This window comes from Helianthus annuus, chromosome 11 (assembly GCF_002127325.2).
Source record: "Helianthus annuus cultivar XRQ/B chromosome 11, HanXRQr2.0-SUNRISE, whole genome shotgun sequence".
Taxonomy (NCBI): domain Eukaryota; kingdom Viridiplantae; phylum Streptophyta; class Magnoliopsida; order Asterales; family Asteraceae; genus Helianthus; species Helianthus annuus.
In genome coordinates this window covers 51,040,383-51,045,774 of record NC_035443.2, presented here as the reverse complement: position 1 = coordinate 51,045,774, position 5,392 = coordinate 51,040,383, and positions in this window count along the sequence as shown.

Here is a 5,392-nt window from a genome sequence, read left to right as displayed (position 1 = left end):
ATAAGCACCGGTTCTGGCGAAGCCAAAGTTGGTACACTTCTGGCATACTCGAAGAATTTCGAAGTATATCCTCGACAATCAACATCCACCATCCGGTGGTTCAGGAACTTATTTGTCATTTGTTCCTTTTCATAGTCGGGACAAAATTTCCTTTCTACCAATCCCTTAAATTCTTCCCAACTCATGGCATAAGCCACATCACTTCCCTTGGCTTGCAGCACCGTGTTCCACCATTCTAACGCCTCTTCCTTGAAAAGATGGGATGCATACATAACCTTGTCTTCCTCTGCGCACTTACTGATTTTAATTAATGCTTCGGTCTTTTCCAACCAACGCAGTGCGGCAGTCGCCTCTTCATTGCCTGAAAATTTGACTAGCTTACAGGCAAGGAATTCTTTATAAGTGCAACCAGATGTTGCAACTTTCATTTTCTTAAGTATTGGGGCTTGAATCACATTATTATCATTATTGCCGCCTCCATTTACACTGTTACTGAAATTATCGTCGCGAGTGCATTTTCTATGGTTGGCTTGGGAAGGTTCAGCAGGACCTTTAACGGCAGCAACAATTGCCGGGATAACATTGGCTATTCCTTGAGCAACGATATTTTCTATATCTTGTCTATTAAGAAAATGATCCTCATTATGTTGTTCAGATTGATTAACTTCATTGATCGGTTGGTTTTTGATATGCGTTAGGTGTAATATAATTTAGGTGTATATTTTAAGCCCGTTTTACACTTTTTAGCCATGTTTTAAATTTACAAAACACGATATTTACTAACACTAAACACACATATGGGCAAGTGCACCCATCGTGGGCGTAGTATAGTGTTGATAAGATACCGAGGTCGTCCAAGGACACAAGAGCTTTTAATACCGGTTTATCCTCAACGTCTAATCAAATCAAAAAGTTAGAAAAAGGTTTTTTAAACTAGAAAAATAAAACTAACTAAAATGCTGAAAAATAAAGTAAAAATAAAAACAGATAGACAAGATGAATCACTTGGATCCGACTCGTGTGTAGTGTAACCTTTGATTATTTTCGCACTTTTGTACATTTTAAGAGATTATCTTAGTTATTGTAGTAGGCCCCTCTTTTGAAGGTGACGTTACCCTCAACCCAGTAGTTTGAGTCAGCAAGGATACAATCCTAAAGGGTCAGATTATTGAAAGATAATTAATTAAGTTATTAATGCATAATGTGGTAGGCCCCTCTTTTGAAGGCGACGTTACCCTCGGCTAAGTAGTCTGAGTCAGCAGGGATACAGTCCTAAATAGCCGGGTTAAAGTTTTAATAGTAGTTTAACTTATGAGGGGGTCAAAGAGTTTGGACCCCCGCCATCCAATACCGATGGGTATTAAAGGAGGTCCTACTAAATTTGACCAAGGTCCTTTGCAGGATCAATACATTGAACAATGACAAGACTCTTACCAAACTGTTCCCTGAACCCCCGAACAGGTAGCCAACATATCTCCATATAGACCATGGAGATATGAATGGTGAAAATCTTTTATTTTATATAGACAGTAAAATAATGTCAAGACACCACGGACAAACGATAAGGAAGAATCACCTTCAACATAAGAAACTAGTTATTAAAGTCATTAACACATAACCAAATAAAAAGTGCAAAAAGATTAAAAATAAAAAGTATTGCACTAAACACTTGTCTTCACCAAGTGATGTAAGAGACTTAGGCAAACATGGCCTTTGATTGTCAAGAACTCTTACGATCAATCTTGGATCCCAAGACGACTCACACACTCTATGATAAACAATGGATGATGGTGGTGGATGATGGTGTTGTGATGGTGGCGGGTAGTGGGTGAAGTGTGAGAGAGGTGGTGTGCCAAGGGATGAGTTGCAAGAGAACCAAACACTCCTATTTGTAGGCTGAACAGAAGCTCGGGCACGACCCCGTGTCCATCCTTCTCTCTTTCTTCATTAATTGCAGTTTGTCTGCATTAGTTGACCACGCCCCCGTGTGCAGAAGCATATCTGTACTATCAAGATTTGCCTAGATTTCGCGAATCTTATACTTGACCACGGCCCCGTGTCCGCTGAGCATGGCCCCGTGGTGGGCGATGGAAGCTTCTACAACTTTGTCTTTTCTGCTGACACTTGGGCACGCCCCTGTGCTCATTGAGCACAGGGCGTGTTCATCCTTCTGTTCTCCTGTTTTGCTTGGGAAGATGCTGTCGGGGGGTCGGGCATGCCACGTTTGTTCCTTTTCTTGTATTTGTGTTAGATTTAGTTGCCTTTTTGCTTCTTTTGTTCATTTGAGCTCATTTAATCCTAAAAATACAAAAGGAAGACAAAAACACACTTTTTCCAACATTAGTACTAAAAAAGGGTTAGTTTTACGTCACAATTGATGTAATTTATATGTTGCATTTTGTGCACATCAAATAGCCCCACACTTGAATCTTTGCTTGTCCTCAAGCAAAACTCTTTATAATGTGGCTTTACACTCTCAAATGGAATGGGTAGAAGAGAAGGTTTTTGGGCTTGTCATAGAGTGTCGGGATTTCCAAGATTCATTATTGAGTTTTATTTTTATTTATTTACAATCCCATTCGTCATGATTTATTAAAAACGTTTCATAAGATAAATTACTTATTAGGGCATAACATGCATTTTTTATTAAATTTCATTTATATACGAGTTCACATACCTCACGGGGGATCACTCAACACTCGGCCGAAGGTGTATTTTTAGTGAATCACTCGAGAGCGGCATGGAACTTATTCCTACCATATGCTTGCCAAGTAATCAATCCTCCTCCTTTTTAACTATAGACCTTTGCAAATATCAAGAGGACTTTTTGGGTGAAGGGTTAGGCTTGGGCTAAAGGTGGGTGGTTGGGTTAGTGGTTAGTAAAGGGGCAAAAAACGTAAAAAGCGTCGGTTTTCGTAAGACTTGATATTTCTCAAAATTTTTATTTTGATGAAGCATTTCAAACAAAGTCATTTTTGATAAACTTGTTTGTTTATTTCTTTGTCTTCATTCTCATCATTTTTTTTCAAAGTCATAAGAGAAACCGAGCTTTGTTACTAAAATAAAGGGTTTAAAAGGAAAAGGGTTTAGGTGGGTAAAAAGGGTGTTTGAAGTGGGTTAAGAAATGAAAAGGTTTAGGCTCAAAGGGGTTAACTATGGGGATTTTGGGTAGGTGGTAAAAAAAGAAAAATAATGGTGTAGAAATAAAAATGGTTAGTCCTAATGCCTCCATCATTTACTTACTCGCGTTTAAGTTGGTAAGGACCGGGAATGTATTGTCGTGGCAAGTTCTAGAGTTGTAAGAACCAAGCGGCTATTCACACAAGAAACGAAAAATGAGCATTTAGTTTAAAGATATATATTGTATGCTCAATAAAGGCTCAAAATTCACTTTTGTGGGAATGGGTTTGTATGTGATCAAGTATATATTATCAAATTTTAACTAAGTTTGTGATGCCGTTTCGTAATTTTCTTATGTTGGTTCTTTTTATCACGACGCTATCGGTTGTAAATTTGTAAAAATATAACCTTTTTAGAATTTTGAAATTCCCAACTTAAACTTAGACAAGTAAAAAAATGAAAATTTTTGAAAAAATTTGGGATGATTAGCGGTTCCAATAGAGTTTTGTGTAAGGCTTGTTAATTAGGACTTGCAAGATTCAAAGTTTTAGCATCCCCCCCCCCACACGTAAATTACACATTGTCCTCAATGTGTCCTAAAAATAAGTTTTTAGGTTGATTGAATGTGTAAAAAGGTGTGAAAAAGCAAGATTTCATGTTACTGGTACCCTAGACACGGCCCCGTGGTGTCCGGGCACGGCCCCGGGTTCAAGTGCCAGTAACAAAAGTTTGTAAAAAGAAACAGAAGCCTGGACACGGGGGCGTGTTCAGTGAACACGGCCCGTGTCCAGTTACCTGAACTGGGCCTTTTCTGCAGATTATGCAGCACGGGGCTGTGTTGGGCGGACGCAGCCCGTGCTGAACTTGTTGTAACGAAGAAAATTCGTCGGATGGTCCTGTTTTCGTGCATGGGGCGCTCGTGCAAGTTTCCCTTATTATCCTCCACCATCCCGAGTGTGTTTTAACCATTACAACATCATCCAAACACTAAAACCATCATTTCATTAAAGTCATAGAGAGAATTGCATTTTCCTAGAAAGCTAGTAATTTAGATAAGCAAGTTAAATAAAGCACAAGAAGCTTAAACCAAGAAGTTCTAGCCTAAAAGTTATTCTAATTAGCAAAATTTCCAAAAAGATAATTCTCTCGGTTAGATGCGGCTTCAAAGAACTCCTTCCTCCAGGCATGGGTTCCTCACACGTCGGCGAGCCACTCTTCTATCTCCCTTGGGAGGAGGAAGGCGGGCTCGTTGGCGTCTGTTTGAGGGGGTACAACTTCCACCGGGACTTCTTGTAGATCTTCAAGTGGAGGCTCCGCTGGAATGTTATCCCATCCGGTAGGATTGTTGACTCCAAGTGCTAGGTTCCAATCCTCTTGAGGGAGGATTGGTTCCATGGGAGGTGTTACAAGAATGTTTAACCTCTGGTGCAAGAGGTTAATTTCTTGAAAACTGTTTTCCAGCCCCACCGTAAGATAATTTATACGGTCTATCAGGACCTCCTCTACCGAAGTCATCTCATCAAGAGCTTCCCATAGTGCCATGACGTAGCGTACGAGGGTAGCTTCAATTGAAGACCTTCTCTCTCTTCGACTATTTCTGGAATGTGCAGAAGATGTTCCACTGTTTTGACTTGACATTCTATGAAAACAAACCGAAAATAGCTTATTTTGATGAAACAGTACTTTGGACACGACCCCGTGCTCAATGTGCACGGCCCCGTGTTCACCTTTCTGTATAATTTTGGAACAAGGAATCTCGAAGTTTCAAGTTATTTTTCCAATTTGTGAAGCCTTTTTGAGTAATAATAACTTAAAACAACGTTATACAATTTATTTTTAACAAGATTCCTTGAACAAAACTCAACAATCCTCACAATAAAGCTTGAAATCTCAAGCTTTAATGGAGGTTTTGGAGCAAGAAAGATGAAGAAGAAGGAGATGGATAAAAGAGGAAAGGACAAGATGGTTGTTAGAACCTTCTTTTAGCAACTACCTAGGATGGTATGTGAGAAGATTCCTTCAAATCTCTTTCCGTGGATGGTCCAAATGTGCAGGATTCTTGGCTGCATTTATAGAAAACGACAGCAAGCTGGACACGGCCCCGTGTCGGCTAGACACGGCCCCGTGTGCAGGCAAGATCCTGACACACTTTGTCCGTATTCTGACAGAAAGTCAGAAAGGAATCTTTCTGGTGGACACGGGGGCGTGTCGGCTGGGCACGGCCCCATGTTAAAAGGCTGTTTATGAAGTTTGTCTATTTTTAAGTAATTTA